This window comes from Cricetulus griseus (assembly GCF_003668045.3).
Source record: "Cricetulus griseus strain 17A/GY chromosome 1 unlocalized genomic scaffold, alternate assembly CriGri-PICRH-1.0 chr1_1, whole genome shotgun sequence".
Taxonomy (NCBI): domain Eukaryota; kingdom Metazoa; phylum Chordata; class Mammalia; order Rodentia; family Cricetidae; genus Cricetulus; species Cricetulus griseus.
In genome coordinates this window covers 79,252,123-79,270,838 of record NW_023276807.1, presented here as the reverse complement: position 1 = coordinate 79,270,838, position 18,716 = coordinate 79,252,123, and positions in this window count along the sequence as shown.

Here is an 18,716-nt window from a genome sequence, read left to right as displayed (position 1 = left end):
TTACAGGTTTGTGCCACCATCTGAAGACTTTCCCCAAGTACACTGCTTTCTCCATGCCTTCTAGATTTAAAGATGTTTACGACATTAAACTTTCTCTTCCCATGACCAAGTTGAGATCTATTTTAATGTCATGTAAAATGCCATAAGTAACACCATTCTCTTAATATATCTAAAAAGAAATTATTGTCCAAGTCAGTTCCCATAATTGTGTCAATGAATTTTAAAACTTAAAAATTCCAAAGATTGGATTGGATATTTAGGATTTTAATATTAATTTTTGCTCAAATAAACAGTTTCTTTATAGCAAAAAATTAGTTTCTTTCACAGTTGCTACAATGTTTCTCATAAAACCATTTGTTGTTAAAAATTGTTCCTGAGAATGTGGAAAGTTCAGTTTGTAAAACAATGCTGCATCTATGAAAGTAGTGGGTGGATCCTCAAATGATTGATCACATGTCTTACATTGAATCCAGCATTACATATACTCCAAAGTAATATATAGCATATGACAATGGAAACTTAAACACACTTAAATTCTTCTGTATAATTACATAATGCAGTATTTTATTTGATAGCCAATAGCGAGGAGAAAATAATCTATCAACTGATTCATGGATACATGAAATGTGATATTCCTATACAATTGTAATTTTCAACAATAAAAAGGAATCCTTCACCCAAGTGTGTGTGTGTGTGTGTGTGTGTGTGTGTGTGTGTGTGTGTGTGTGTGAACATTGTCTAAATGAAAAGAGCTGTCACAAAAATACCAATATCACGTATTACATAATTTTAAGAAGATGAAATTTTCCAAATAAATCTGTGGGTCATAAAAACAGGATTTAGGCAGACTAGAAGAATGGGAAGTAGGGCTGTCAAGTGATACAGGGTTTCTTTCTATACCAATGAAATGCTCCAAAATTTATTGCAGCACCAAATTTATTATACTATTCATTAAATTTTATGCATTTGGTGACTTGCAAATTGTCTCTATAGTCTCTGTCATAAACCCAGGAGGCACATTTAAACCTTGTACCTGTGAAGCTTATGAGAGAAGAGGAGGAAAACCAAGAAAAATAAATACATATTTCAGGTACTGAAATGGTATAGAATAAATGAAAGAGGTTAATGGCATAGAGAGGTTGTGAGGCAATAGATAGTTACTTTAGTTAGAATAAAGGATGTTGCTATAGAGATGATAACTGGAGCTTAAAAGCTAAGTAATATGAAGTAATAAAGTATTCTGATTATGAAGAAAGATGGTCTTTTTACATACAACATGTCTGAGTAGAAAACAAGCTTGGCGTGGTCTGTCACAAGAAACTACTAAGAATGAAGGTTGAAAAGTCATGGAGGATGCTATGTTCTGGATCTGTACTGTCCTCCAAAGGCCCATGAATTATGAACATATTCCCGAAACTTGGGGATACTGTGGGGTAGTGAAGGACAACTTTAAAGGGTGAAACAAAGGAGGGAGTTTGAGATCACCATGGTGATGGCTTTGAAGGGGACAATGGGTCTCTGTTATCCTCACTCTCTATTTCCCCCTCATCAACAGGCAAAAGGCTCTGATCCATCACATGCTCCCTACACTGACACTCCTTACAGGCCCAAAAACACTAGGGATAAATTTATGGCCTAAAACTTTCCAAACTGTAAGCCAAAATGAAATGTCCTGTTTATAAGTTTATTTGTCTCAGGTATTTGATAGAGTGATACAAAGCTCTAACTTAGATGTCCCTTAAAAATATTTAATGATAAAGGACAAATATGTTAAAACCCATATATTGTGAAATGTGTTATAAAATATAATAATATATAGTACATAGATTTAAATTTTTGATATATACTTTTCATCACTGATTGGAATTTTGTTCTACATGTAATACACATTCTTATAGGTACCTGTATTATACCATGTATCTTTGGTCTGTGCTACAATCCCAGGACTATATTTTCTATCTGAATGCAGGGGAAAGGCTATAATTACAACAGTTGGTAAATTATTCAGTTTGGTTTTACATGTTTACCAATTATTAGGCATTTATTTGGAATACAGGGTTGTTCCACAGTGAGTCCCAACACCATCATTCAGAGTGGCTACTCTATATCCACAGCTTCAGTTTATCACTTTATAACTAGCAGCTAGACACAAATGTTATCAATCTTTTAGACATGCAAATAGCAAAAGTCCCCTTTTGTTGCTTTGGTTTCCAACTTGAAAGTTTGATGTCACTCTGGGCATGACTTTGAAGGGTACTACTTTACTAAGTGTCATTGTTTGCAATAAAATAAAGACCATTGTTAGCATGGAGTACCTGGAAAGCACAAAACTCCCTATAAAGTGTTGGATTCCTGAGGGGAAAAGCCCAAACCAGACATAAGAATTGTGTTGCCAGTCACACCTCTATTTCAGAAATCTGGTCTATGAGGCATGTACACAATATTTGATGAGAAGGGGGAGTTAACCTTTCATCAACACCATCATGAACCCATTTTCATGATCTTAATATCAGAATTTTAAAAATCAAATTAAACTTGGTTGAATACACCCTGATTCAATGATTTACAATAACAGTACCTCACATTCCTATTTGACTATTATAGACCATATGAATATAATAGCTTATGTTCTAGCTATAGTCTAGCTTTTCTGACTTCTTTTCCAATTTATATTATTTATTAATGTATTTTATTGTTTTATTAGTAGTTCCAAGTATTCTAACATGTGCATATTATTTGCATGAAAAATCTTGGGAAATGTGATAATTGGCCTGATCTAGTAATATAATAAAAGTCAAACAGTTTATGTATGTGTACATGTGTGAGAGAAAGAAAAGAGTGTATGTTTGTGTGTGAGAGAGAGATGGGGAAGAAAGTGAGAAAGAAAGAGATGGATATATATATATATATATATATGCAGAGACAGAGACAGGAAGATGGAATCAGAAAGACACACAGAGAGTAAAACATCACAACACATCATGAATGCTTCTGGTTTTATAGACAGTACCATCTAAAACTGTTGTAATTGTGAAATGGAAGAAGTGTTATGAAGACCACCTGGCTCTCTTCACAATCCTCCTAAGAAACAGAAACCTTTCTCTAATTAGTTTTACAAAATAATAAGGTTTCTCATGAGTCGATTTTTTTTTGTTTTCTGAGAAACTCAGAATATTAATTTCTGAAGTGAGATGGACTTTCAATGAAGAATTGTGACAAATCATACACTTCCACAAGTGAACAATTTCACTTGTTTTGTCATAAATTAAATTTACAGATTTTTATGTTCAAAACAAATGTCCAACATTAATCAGGATCTCAGAGCTCAGAGAAATCTGAAGTTTTATTATCTTTCCAGGAAATAAGCATAGCTTAATCAAATCATGCCTGAACTATAACACATACTTAGTGAATAATTAGGCTTTCATTTTTTCAGCATAACTCACTGATGGTCTGTGATTTCTAAACGGTGCAGATTCAGGTTACATTTTCTCCGAGAATGAAAATTAAATTGAGTCATTGATGTCGACTGAGTTTTTCATTTTCACTTCAAAGAACATGAGAGTTAGAAACCATAAAAGATCTCTATAAGATACTTTGGGACCATAAGTTAAATTCCAGACTCACAGTTTATTGACATATTTTCCTTAAAATCAAAGGCAGAAACATTTAATATTCTTCTCAATCAGTTGGCATATGAATTGTGGATGCAAGATAACTGGGAATTCGCAAAACATGTAACAGTCACTTATGGGCTATTGATTTGACCAGGTTCCAAAGCAGTTTGTACACTTGCATCCTCATTACCCAAAGCTACTTTGGCCATAGCCATTCTATTAGTGAAATAATTTTAGTAATTAGTTAAAGGTGAACACCAATGTAGTAAATATTTTCTGTAAATTTAAAAACAATCTATATGCTGTTTAGTTGTTCACTATCTTCATTAATAATCAATATATAAATGTAATGTAAGATTTAAAAGCTATTTTTGTTATGACTACTATTTGATTTACTTTTTTGTGTGTTTATATGTGAATGCCTATTTTCATGTCTGTGGACATATGCGTACATGCATATGAGGGTCAACCTCAGGTGGTGATCCTTCAGGGCTATCTAACTTGGTATTTGAGGCAGGGTGTCTTATTGGCAGGAACTCACTAGGCTGAATCCTGAGGTTCTACTTGAGTTTACTTCCATGGCTCTGAGGATACAGGCTCATGCCCAACTCGCAGCTTTGATGTGTGAGTTCTGGTGGTCATAAGGAGTTCTCATACTTTCATGGTGCACAGGTTTTGTGACTCAGCCATCTCCCCCGTCCTTCTGTTTTATTTGCAAAGCCATCAAATGTAGGGCATTTTGTTCTCAAATAGGACATAATGTGTTCTCTGTTCCTAAAATTCATATTAATATACTAGCCAAAGTTCAGTTACTCCTATATACTGTACTATTTATTCCTTTCCTGGATTTTCTTTTATAATATATATTTCATTCCTGACTTGCAAAATAACATTTAAGAATTTCTATGGAAACAATGGAAGTTTTACAAAACTTCATTAGACTCTTAAACAAAAAATAGTCTCCTTAACCTGACAGGTAAGAACAATATGACAGATGGTTATAATTTCATTGACCTGTTAACCTAACAGAACATCTAAACTTGGTTGCTATGGAAAACCATGCTGAGTAAGCAAAAAGAGGAGAAATTTAATTTAATGCCAGTACTGGTCAGTGGTTCACTCTGGGGTTTCTAGCTCCCTTTCCTTGGAATTGTTTCCCATGGTCACCAGTTGTATCACTATACCTGCCCTAGAAAGTCAGTAAAATTTATATAACCTTCTACAGAAGCCTGCATTTCCTCCTGCAATTCCTGAAATGTAAAATGAGCATCTTTATGTTCTCATGTGGGCAGAAGCAGCCTCTTTCAGCCTCCCTCTGTCCTCTCCATACAAGGCCAACAGGAAGCTGCATTTCACACTCATGGTGTCCCTGAACATTTCAGTGGTGCTCAATACTGCTGAACAGTCACTCTTACTACAGTGCATGTCTCTGACTTAGGAAACGTTCGATGCACCCTTGTCATTTTTATTGATCTGCATCTGCCTTTCACAGTCACTGGAATTTGTACTTGATGTTCTTCTTTTAAAACCCCATCCTCTTAATTGGGGGAGGAGACCCATGTGGTCAAATGTCCTAGTAATACGGGTAAGACAAGACACATAGACATGTACAGAATTCTGGGATTAAGTGGCCTGTGAATGTTTTGATGGAGCCTCACCAACTACTCCAATGACCCAGAAATAAGTGAGATTTTTATACAACTCAGAAGAAGGAATTAGCTAGTTTTATTAGGAGGTCCCTGTGGGCTAGCAGTGTCAGGCTTGGAAATTCAGAATTGGAAGATGTAGTTGCTAGTTTTGGACACACTGATCAATACTTTCCTAAATACTTAAACTTTCACAGACTCTCAACATTCTCACTGGGACCAAAGGAAGGCTTTGCCGTACCTCTTTGCCACTTCTGTGGGTTTGAGGCATTGGGTCCTCGACATGGCTGTGCCTGTGTCAATAATACCTATTCACTCATGACTTATCTGTCTTTACATATTATTCAGGGCTTCCTTGGTGCACCAAAAATCTGTCTTAAAATCCAAGGAGGATGACTCTTGTCTTAGCTAAAAGTTGTATTGCTGTGATAAAGGACCAGAACCAAAAGAGGCTTAACAGGAAAGGATTTCCTTCCCTTACACTTCTACATCACAGTCCACCATCGAGGAAAGTTAGGGGAGGAACTCAAGTCCAGAACCTGAAGATAGGAACTGATGCAGAGGACATGGAGGAGTGTTACTTTCTGGATTTCCTCTCATAGCTTAATTAGTTTGTTTCCTTACACAACCCAAAACATACTCTTGGTCATTCCACATCAACCATTAATAAAGAAAACATCCTAAAGACTTGCCTACAGGTCAATTTCATAAAGACATTTTTTTCATATGAGGTTCCTTATTCCAAATGACTCTAGTTTATGTTAAGATGACAAAACATTTATCTATCAAATTTCCTGAGGAGCCACCCTCAAGATTGGCTTCTGGCCTCTACATGCACATGTCTCCACATACACATACCTCTATACACATGTACCCACACAAGCATAAGTCCATATCCATATACACAGCAAACACACACACACACACACACACACACACACACACACACACACACACACACACACACACACACCATAATGTCTTCTTTAGAATGAAGATCAAAGTTCTTAGAACAACTTTTAGGTTCTACATTACCTAACTCCTACCCTGCCTCATCATCATATCACAGTCTATACAGCTCTAGCTACTGAAGCCAGACACACTGGTTTAAGATTTTAAAGAACTGAATTTACCTACCCATCTTTGCTTTCTCCTTCCATGTGCCATTGTATTGGTTATGCTCTCAGAGGTAATATTCTGGTCAAAAGGAGGAAGATCACAAAACCATCAAATTATATGATGATAAAGGGTGAAAAATCAGAGAAGTGATTCTCACCTTTAATATATTGCCATTTTGAATTAATTTCCACAATCTTTGATATTAAATACAGAAATATCTTTCTTATAAGAAATCTCATATCTGTTCATCTTATTAAATAAAAATGCTTTGCTTTGACTCTAGCAGTTGGTTAATAAGCATTTTAATTTAGATGGGAGGATTATAGTTATAAAAAGTACAGCCACATACTGTGTAGGGTTGAATCACATTTTTTTTTCTGAGCATGGTTATCAGAATAAAGTAAAATGGTAAAAACAAAACAGAATTCCAATGGTTTGTGATATTACTTGAAAAAGGAATAAAACATATGTAGAGATGTCTCAGGAAGAGCTGAGGGACTTGTAGAAAAGACATGGCCATGACATCAAGTAACCACAACATCACCACTCTTAACCTTGAGTACTAACATTGGATGCATATGTGTTACTCACAACCCCTAACTTTTTTCTCTCTTCTCTGCTTAGAATATTTGCAACTTATTTGAATGTAAACAGTTCATATTGTCAAAAATACTTTTAATCCTATTTTCTTTCTCTTTTCTTACCCAGATAAACATTACCAAAAATGTCAAGCTCCATGCAAACATAAGTGACTGTACAAGAAAAAATCAGTCAGAAGCAGTATCCACCAAAGTTAGAAACAGCATCCTCTACCACATGCTGGACGAGTCAAATTCTTTGTTTTATTCTAGAAATTCTTTGTTTTATTCTAGACTCGCCTGAATACAATGTAAGAACATGTGCAGTTTTATATACTTTTTGCTTATATTTTCAAATGGCAACTTAATTCACTCATGAGCATTTTGAACTTTAAGGTATCTGCCTGTTGTGCACAAATTTAATTCTATTTCAACACAGATCTCACTCATTGATCTGGATCCAACTGGCTCTTCCACTGTTATGCAGGACCTACCCACAGGGGCACATGGTGTAATTACATTGTCATCAAAAAATAAAGATAAAACAAGTAATAAAAATATTCCTTTAAGGCATTTTACAACATTTCTCCCATGATGTCATTACCACTAAAACTGATAAATAAGACCTAATTGCCTTCATTTTTATTTATTTTTTATTTAAATTAGAAAGATTATTTTACATGTCAATCCCAGTTCCCTCCGTCCTCCTCCCCTGCCCCTTCAACTAATACCCTACCTACTCCATACCTTTCTGCTCCCCAGGGAGGGCGAAGCCTTCCATAGGGGGTTTTCAGAGTCTATTGTATCCTTTGGGATATGGCCTAGGCCCACCCCCTTGTGTCTAGCCTCAGGGAGTATCCCTCCAGGTGAGATGGACTCTCAAAGTCCATTCTTATGCTAGGGATAAGTACTGATCCGCTACAAGGTGCCCCATAGATTTCTGAGGTCTCCTCACTGACACCCACATTCAGGGGATCTGGATCAGCCCCGTGCTGGTTTTCTAGCTATCAGTCTAGGGACCAAGAGCTCTCCTTTGTTCAGGTCAGCTGTTTCTGTGGGTTTCACCAGCTTGGTCTAGACCCATTTGCTCATCAGTCCTCCTCCTCTGCAACTAGATTCCAGTTCAGTTCAAGGTTTAGCAGTTGGTGTCTGCTTCTACTCCCACCAGCTGCTGAATGAAGGCTATAGGATGGCATGTAAGTTAGTCATCAATCTCATTATCAGCGGAGGGCATTTAGGGTAGCCTCTCCTCTGTTGTTTAGATTGTTAGTTGGTGTCATCTTTGTAGCTCTCCAGACATTTCCCTAGTGCCTGATTTCTATTTAAACCTATAATGTCTCCCTCTATTATAGTATTCTTATCTTGCTCTCTTCTGTTCTTTTCCCAACTCAACCTCCCTGCCCCATCATGTCCTCCTCACCCCTCCTCTTCTTCCCTTCTCATTCTCCTAGTTCCCTCTCCCATCCCCCATGCTCCCATAATTTTTTTGCTTTGTGTATTTTGTGCATGTTATGGTGCCAGGGTGCCCTTGTCATCGGACAATCTGTAGTAGTCAGTTCTCTCCTTCTTACATATGAGTCTTTGGTGTAGAACTCAAGATTTAGTCTCAGAAGCAGGTACCTATTCTCAGTGAGCCATCCACCTGGTCCCTACTTACATTGCAATATAGATACATTAATCTGTTAGTAATTTTTTATATTATAGATTAATTTTACTAGGATACATTTCAGCACTTCACGATATATGGAATTTTACTCTCATGATAGAATTTTGTTTAAATTATTGTGATGTAAAAGGAAAAAAACACACACTGTATTTATTTATTGTGGCCCAGATGCTGGGAACTATTGAAAGTACAGTTGTCTCTGAATTTTAATAGATGGCTGATTTTGACCATCATGGGATTAAGTCAGTAACCACGAAAAGAGAAAAGGACTACCATCTTACATTTCTTCCCAGGTTTTACACTCCTGTAGTTTGTGGGCAACATAAAATTTTCTTTATAAAAGCCATGTTGTGTAACATTGCAACGTACAGTCATTAAACATGTGTGTATAACATACCACACGAAGGTAAAGTATGTATGGAATTACTTTGGAAATCTACTTATTTCCCCAGTTACTACACACCACTGCACATTTGATCACCCACATCACTGGGTATGTCACCACCAAAACCCCATCTCCACCACAGGTAAACTCTATTGTTTAAAAATATTTTGCATTCAATGTATTATAAATGCTACATTATAAATTATGCTGTAATTTAACTTACTATATATATACAGCAGTTCTGTGTGAAGAATTAAAAAATTACCTACTTCGTGCAACAGATCCCTAAGAATAATGTAAGGGTAATGTATTTGTTTCCAAAAATTTACATATGAATATTATATTTCCATCAATTCCCTCTCCCTTTCATTTCCTTAAACTCTGCTGCATCCCCCCACTCTGTCTCAAATTCATGGCCTGTTTCTCTCTCTCCCTCTCTCTCTCTCTCTCTCTCTCTCTATATATATATATATATATACATGTTCTCTGACCTTTACAATGTTTCTACCCCTCTTCTACAATGGTGTTGGAATAATATTGAAATAGATTTTTGCAGGACTTGAGCATCCCAAAGCCATTTATTCTCTGAATTTTGAACAGTTGTTGAATTCTGTAGTGGTATCCATTATCTGAACTGAAAAGCTTATCTTTTGCCATAAGTAAATAGGATGCAAATAGAAATTATATTGACTTTAAAAATTGGCAGTAATAACTTCTCTAGTTTCCATAGTTTCACCAACCTTCAAGAGTTGCCTAGATTTATGTTACCAGGCATGAATCTAATCTCCTTATTCTGAGCAGTTCTTAAGTACAACTAGGCAGCTATTAGTTATAACCAAGATATAAATGTTGCTATAACACCTTTGGGGATATAATGACCTGCTCATCATTGGTGTTCTTGGTGTCATGGCTGTGTATGACTGCTTTTGTTGTTGTTGTTTTGTTTTGTTTTGTTTTTAGAGACAGGGTTTCTCTGTATTGTTTTGGAGGTTGTCCTGGAACTCATCTGTAGACCATGCTGGTCTTAAACTCACAGAGTTCCACCTGCCTCTGCCTCTCGAGTGCTGATATTAAGGTATGCACCACCAATGCCCAGCTGTGTATGACCATTGATTACTTTTCTCACTAGGCAGCTTGGTGATGAGTTTCTCATGTCATACAACTTTACATCCATTCTCCTGTTGTTAAATATATTAGTTGTTACCAAGCTATGGGTTTTATAACATGCTATTTCAACTTTTATGCAAATAAAGCTGGTCACTGTAAAATCTCATTTTTACTTTTAACTTGTAGTTTTTTTCTGATAATGTGTAGCCAATCTCATAGTTCTCAGAAAAAATTAAATTAAGAAACCAAATTCATTCTTTTGTGGCTATCTGGAATTCTTTACTTCTTATTTTAATGGTTTGTCAACATGTCATCTCTACAGAAAACAGAGAAACTGAGAAACAATAATTTCATTCCTTCCATGACTAATTTTTTGGCTGTCATTTTTTATAGATTTTATTTAAATTAGAAACAATCTTATTTTACATATCAATCTCAGTTCCCTCTGCCTTCCATCCTCCCATGCCCACACCAAATCCCCCCATTCCATCCCTCATCTATTTCCCAGGGAGAATGAGGCCTTTCATGGGGATCTTCAAAATCTGTCAAGTCATTTGGGGCAGGGCCTAGGCCCTTCCCTGTGTATCTAGGAAAAGAGAGTATCCCTCCATGGGAAATGGGATCCATGGCTATTCTTTGACTAAAATTTGTTTCTATTTACTTACCTTGGGCACTGTTTATCTAGCTTAATGGCTCAGAGGACTTGTTTCAGAGAACCCAAGTGAGTTTTGTTCTCCAAATCTCACAACTGTGCTTGTAACTCTAGCTTCAAGAGATCCAACACCTTTAGTCAGATTCTGAGTATACCTGTATATATGTGTCACACACACACACACACACACACACACACACACACACACACAGAGAGAGAGACACACACACAGAGAGACAGAAAAATAATGATAATTTTTATTACCTTATTTATCTTATATCTTGCATGCCACCATGACTAGAATAGAATAATACATTAATGGAAATAATAATAGAGTAATCTTGATCTACAATGAGTAGATAATATTTTTGGGAATTTAATACTTTGAAAGTGCTGCCATTTATTTTGTGTATTCTGTTATAAAAAGGAAAATTCATTTTATGTGTAATTTAAAGAGATGTATTTCTCAAATCCAGGAAATGTTAGAAAATATTCTCTCTCTTAAGATAATTACATACTTTGTTTTTCTATAGATAAACTCATTAAAATGTCACTTACAAACTTTCTAATGTTACATTAGCATTCCAAGGTGATACATTATAATACTAATACTTTATAGCAGAATACTGGTTTGATGTAGCAAATTTTGTTTTCAAATGCAGGATTTTAATTTACTGTTTGCCTTAGTATTTTTCAGTTAATGATTCTTACTGATATTGGTCTATCAATTTTTTCTTGTTCTTGCTGTTTTTCATCTTTATCAGGCTTGAATGTTTGGCTCTTCTTGTTTTAAGTAACAAGTCAGGTAATATTTATACATTTCATGTCTGTGGAAATGATATTAGTGAAATCAAAATTTTCTTCATTAATTTGTATCTGTCCATGTATATGGTTGTGTTTACAGTGCATGCATGTGAGTGTGTGTGTGCACGTGTGTGTGTGCACGTATGCATGTGCATGTGAACACACTTATGTGTTTGTGTGTGAGACAGAAGGTGTGGAGTCTATATTACTGTCTCTACTATCAATCAGTCTTTGCCTTCCACCTTGTTTGAAACAGCGTCTTGTTCACTGCTGCTTAATGAAGACCTGCTGACCCTTGGCTTCAGCAATTCTCCTGCCCCTGTCTCCTGCCTCCTTGCTAGGGCAGGGACATGCTGGAACTAGAGAAATTACACTATTATGTCTGGCTGGTAAGAGGATTCTGGGAATCTGAAGCAATCACTCTGTACATTAAGCATAAATTGTTTTCCAAATGAAAAATTTATAGAAAAATGTTTAAAAATATATAGGCTAAAATTTATAGTAAGGTTTTTCCATCTATTGAATTTAATTTGTATAAGACCATACAGGATTCCTGTTTATTTCTGAATAAATCTACTAAGGTTAAGATTTTATATTTTCCTTTCACTTAGAGATATAAAACAAACCAATCAATGTAAAATACATTAAAACCATAGACTTTAGAGAGAGACAAATGACCAGAGTTCACATTGTCCTTCTATTGTTCATTATCCTTGTGGCCTTGGATGATCTGATTTTTTTTCCTACAGTTCATTTTTAAGGGACTTTGGTTTGTCTTTTAACTTCACTACGCTCAATTTGTATCCTGGCTGGTTTGAGTGAAACAAAGTGAGTTAGAGTGAGTGCGGACCTCAGCCTGAAGCAACTAGACGTTGTACAACTGTTTTACCTTGTAATTATCTCTGTTTAATTTTAGCTTCTGTTTTGATTAATTAGCTCACATTCATTTATTTCAGCTTGAATATTCTACATTGATTTATTGATTTTCCTCATAAAATTTAAACTGTACATTTATCTCTTGAATCTCCCCTCATTTTTTTCTATTTAATCACTCTAGGTTCTCTCGGGTTTTCTGTTTTCTCCATTAAAGTTAAAATTCTGTTCAGTTTGCTTATAAGCATACATGAAAGTTACACATAGAGAAATGAGGGGCCTTGGCTATGTTATTTAGTGTGTTTTAGCAAATGAATAACAAACCACAAAATATTCCATCAGTACACAACATTCTCAGGTGACTTTTGTTACTCAATCACTACATTTGAAATAAATAGCTGTTGCTAAAAATATAGCTATATTTGCTTGTTGCAGAATTCCATGCCAACAGATTCATTTTTGGTTTTGGCTTCCTTTATGCAGCATAGCATTCTTAGATACAAGCATGTATCAATCAAGTATTTCTTTCTAAATCCAGGCAATTCTCTATGCATAAATGCACAGTTACCTCTTTATAGAATCATGTGATCTCTGGCTTTTGACTAGTATTAATGAACCTGTTTTATGCATTCTTTGTATAGCACCTGTAAAAGGCTTACTTACATTTATTTTGAATTACTATGTGGAAATTGAATTCATATGAGAAGTATGTGTTTTTACTTCCAAGAAACTGAAAAAGTGTTTCCAGAGTGGCTGCATCCAAACTGTAGCACCTGAGGCTTCCAGCTGCACTATGGGACCCACAAGGTTATCTTTGCTATCATAACTTTAATTTCTAGTCTCACTGACATCATTTGTTTTTAAATTGTTATTATATGACAACGGATAAGGGATTTTTGCCACTGGCCTTTCAGTTAATTAAGTAACTTACCTGGAGAAATCCATCCATCAATCCATCCATCCATCCATTTTCTAAAAATATAGAAAAATAAAATACAATAAGATAAATTTCAATCATTTGTATTGTAGATATTTAGACAATATTTTGATTGTGTATTATGTTTGCTATAAAATTTCTTTCATTTCTAGTTTGTTGATAGCTTTATCATAAAATTAGTATTTGTTTGGTAAAGTAATATATGTATGCTATATTAGAATAATAACTTAATATAGAATATTCATGACATCAAATTTTTATATCCTGGGATTCTTGTGCTGAATCAGATAATTTAATAACCTTATATATTATTAGAATTAATGTCCAAATTTTCTCTTATATTTTAATTTATTAAATTAATTTTACATGATATATAAAGGTACTAAAATATGCTACTTACTAAAGGGGACCATGTGATATTTTGGTACAAGTTCATATTGTAAAATATTTAAATCAGGTGAAGTGCATCTCTTGCTTCGCATTTTTCTTATTTCTTTCCTGTAAAAATATTCGTAATCCTTTCTTGTAGCTTTTTAAAGTGAGTAAAATTTTTATTAAACATTTAAATATATATTTCTCAAAAATATTGGTTGGAAATTTTACTTTATCCTTAAAGAACTTTGTTTGTATTTTGTTCCATGAGTAACTGATTTCCCAAAATAACTTAAATATTTTCTACTTGTCTTGTATTTCAGACTTTTTAAAAATTTTTATTATTTCAGGTAATTTTTAATTTAAATATATCTGATCATATTCTTTGCTTCACCCAAGTCCTTTAAGATCCTACCCCCTCATACACCCAAATTTAAGTTATTTTTCAGAAAACAAACAAAAGCCCAATGCAATAATCCCTCAAAGTCCCCAAAAGCAAAATAACTCCTACCCCCAAACCCACTAAATTGTGAACAAATAAAAGAAAAAAAAAGCTGTGGATCCCATTATATACTGGTAGACTACTCCTGAACAGGAAGTCTGCCCTTTATTGACTATTTGAGGGTTAAGCAAATGAGAAGTAGTGAAATTATTTTACTGAACTATGTGCCTCAAACATAATGAATGTCATTAAAATTGCCTTTGGAATAATGTAAATTAACTTATATATGTATGTGTAAGTGTCTAATCTACATCATACAATTACAATTCAAGTAAAAGTGTGTGTGTGCGTGTGTGTGTGTGTGTGTGTGTGTGTGTGTGATATTACCACACATTCTACTACACAGCATAATTTTGTAGTACTGAGCTCATGTTAACTATCCTATAAGGACTAGCTGACATCACTTAATACCACTTTCTCTGCCATTGGCCTCTGTTAACCTGTGCTTTCACTTGTGCACTTGTCCCTTGCTATGCAACAAAGACACTGGATTTGGCAAATATGACATATATCTGTGGCTTTCTCTGATTCCTTTTCCCATGTCTCACATTAGCTTTTTGGTGGTTAAATTTTTGCATTTGACTCTGCCTCCTGTATTGGTTTGTCCCTTTAAGATGCCTGTTGCGAATTTTTAATGATAGTCTTCAAAATGATGAGGTTTGTGTGATTATTTGATTAGTGTCTGTCTGTCACACCTGTGAGACTGAAAGTTCTCTGCTTGACACTCCTTCTGATGCATGAGTGTGTTGTTGAGTAGAAAGTAGCATGTGTTTTTATTGGTTTGTGCTTGTGCAGTGTGCATGGGTATACGCACTACGGCCATGAGTATAAGGGTGAGTGTGAGTACACGTGGCTGTGAATAGGGATGTGCATTGTCACAGTGCACCTTTAGTGGTCAGAGGACAAACTCAGGGGTTCATCCCCATCTTCCACTTTGTTAGAACCTCCGTCTCTTGTTACTCACTGCTATGTATGCCAGGCTAGGCGGCCCATGAGCTTCCTCAAATTCTCTTCTTTCTGCCCCCATCTCACCACAGACTCCATGAGATTGCAGACCCACATTACTACATCAGTCTGAACATGGACTCATCATGCTTGTGCAAGACCTTTGTACACCAAACCATCTACCCATCCCAAATATTTAATGAATAAAGTAAATAACACAAGCTGCCAAACATACATGGGTGAGCATACATGCACATACAGGGGCACACACTTATAACCCATTATTAAAGAACAATTAAGTAACATGGACCCCTAAACATGTATGAGCACATGTACAAATTCACACACATGTTTGTGCACTCATGCACACACACGCATGTGCACTCAAGTACACACACTTGTGTGCTCATGCACACTCATATGCATGTGTACACATGCACACACATACAGCTACATTTCATAAACAAAAGCAAATAGTTTAGAAGATTGTGCCAGTTTTAAAATAAGTGAGCTTTCCTGTGACACCATATTGCTACCATCATCTCTGTTCTCCAGGTTTATTCTTACATTAGTGTCTGAAGTTTTTCTACTTCCTCTGTATTAAAGTTCTTTGACCTAGTTCTCTTTATCTTTTTTCTAAGATCTAAACCCCTTGGAACACACTTTTTATTCCATACTTTAGGCTCTTTCTTACCTGGGAAGTTTTTCTGTTCTAATACAACTTGACATATTGTATACTATAGCTTGTACTTTGTGTGTTGGCATTTAAACTCCATTCCTGGGGAAATAACGTCCAATCATACAAAGCCTTCTTGGAGGAAGCAACTAAGAATAGGCCATGAGGTTTCATAAGCTGTGAATTCCTTTTGTATAGCTGCATCATTTCCTCATCATTTCTGGTTTATTGGTTTATTAAATATGAAAAAACTCTCTCCCAGGTACTTCACTCTTCCTTCAGCTTTGGTTCCTAACCCCCCTTATAATGTCATAATAAAAGTAGGGTTTTTAAATGTTCAGTATCATGAGAATTATTGCATTAAAAATAAAGCATTTGAGTTGCAATCTTCTGAATATGCTTCTCCACAAGGCATATTTTCTAAAGGTATGGTCTCTACCATGGCCTAGTTCAGAAGCTATGGATCATTTAAGAGGTAAGATATATATATATATATATATATATATATATATATATATATAGCTCACCTGAAAATCTCAGGTAATGAAACAAATATAAGGTAATAAATAAATAACCAAATGAATAAATGAATAGGTAAGGCTAACTGGAAGGCATGGTGTCATGTAGCGGTGTGCCTTTGAGGTGGATAGTGGGTCTTGCCCCTTCTCTCTCTTTTGTATCCTGGCTATGAATAGACCTCATTTGTTTGACCAGTGATCCCAAGTATGACTACAACCTCAGAAAAGGCTAAAACCAATACAGCTGTGCTGGCTTGTGCCTTGTGTCAATTTGACAGACACTTGAGAAAATTCCTCCACCAGATCTGCTTGTGGGAAAGCCTGTAGTGTATGTTTATTAATGTTGGAGGGTCCAGATCACTGTGGATCCTGACACCCCTGAGCAGGTGGTTCTGGGTGCTGTAAGAGCACAACTTGAGCAAGCCATGAGGGCAAAGCCAGTAAGAAGTACCTGTCCACAATTTCCGAATCAGCTCCTGTTTCCAATTTCATGTCTTGAAACTAACAATACTTTGTTGATATGGAACAGATAAGAGAGCCCAGAAAAAAAGGAGTTCTAATTGCATGAAATAGTGGACTGGATTTTAAACGAAGTATTAACTATACTTGGGTTGTGAAAAATAGACACTGTAAATTTGAGAGCTGGGAATGAATCTAGATTAAGTCACATCCCATCCTTAATGGAATATTGTCATTAATCCATCAAGTGATTTTATATCTCATATAACTCATTACAATAAAAACTTAAATATGAATACTTAACAAAAGACTTTTGAGGCATTATCACTCTAACTTCTCTGTCCATTCTAGTCTTTTCATTTAATTCAGTCTGAAACTGATACCTAACTTTTCTAAAGAAGGGCAGAAGAAAGTAGATTTTGCAACTAAGATCAAGTAGTCATAGGTTAAAATTATAGGTTAAGAAAGTTGTTATTTGGCCAGGGGTTCTTATCCCCATCCCCTTCTTCAAGGGACTATGCAATCTTCTCTTGGGATCTTCCTTGTTTCCTACCTTCTCTGGCAGTGTGGATTGTAGACTGATAATCCTTTGCTCTATGTCTCAGAATAAAAAAATGAGTGAGTACATACCATGTTTATCTTTTTGTGATTGGGTTACCTCACTCAGGATGGTTTCTTCTAGTTCCATCTATTTGCCTGCCAATTTCAAGATTCCATTGTTTTTTCTTCTTCTGAGTAGTACTCCATTGTGTGAATGTACCGCATTTTCTCTATCCATTCTTCAGTTGAGGGGCATCTAGGTTGCTTCCAGGTTCTGGCTATTACAAAGAATACTGCTATGAACATAATTGAACAGATGTTTTTGTTGTATGAATGTGCTTCTTTTGGGTATATGCCTAACAGTGGGATTGCTGGATCTTGTGGTAGACTGATTCCCATTTTCTTGAGGAATCACCATACTGATTTCCAAAGTGTCTGTACAAGTTTGCACTGACCAAAGTGGGAGCCCAGGGTGGGGGGGGTGGGAAGAGAAGAATGGGAAGGAAGAGGAGAACAAGAAGACTGAGACAGGGGAGGAATAGGAGAGAGCAGGAAGGGAGATGCCTCGATAGAGGGAAACAGTACAGGTTTGGAGAGAGGTCTTGCACAGGGAAAATGTTAGGGAATTCACAGGAATGACCCCAACTAAGAAGCCAGGCAGTGGTGGAGAGGATTCCATTGGTGCCATTCCCCTATAATGACACTGATGCTTACCTTGGTTACCATTCCCACAGCCTTCATCCAGCAGCTGCTCAAAGCAGAAACAGGCACCCACAGCTAAGCACTGAACCATACTACTGGAATCTAGTTGTGGAGAGGGAGGAGAGATGAGCAAAGGAGCCAAGAGGAGGCTGAGAATACCTGCAGAAACAGTGGACTTCACCTTCTGATAGCATGGAGACCCTAGTAATAAAGCTGGGGAAACAGCATTGGACCAAACCAAGCCCTCTAAATGTGGGTGCCATCTAGGAGGCTAAGACAGTCTATGGGACCTCTAACAGTGGAGCCAGACTTTATCTCTAGAGCACAAATGGACTTTGTAAGCCCATTCCCTATGGAGGGCTATTATTTCAGCCCAGACACACCAAGGAGGGCATAGGTCCTCCCCCAAATGATATGACAGACTTTGAAGGTCCCTGGTTGAGGGCCTCACTATCCCTGGGGAGGAGTTGGGGGGTTGGTAGGCAACATGGGAGGATGGGAGGGCAAGGGAATGGGGAGATGGATATGTAAATATGAGTACTAATTAAAGAATTAAAAACATAAAAAAGGAAGTTGTGATTTGGTTTTACAATCAAGTATTCTTCAGATTTCTATAAT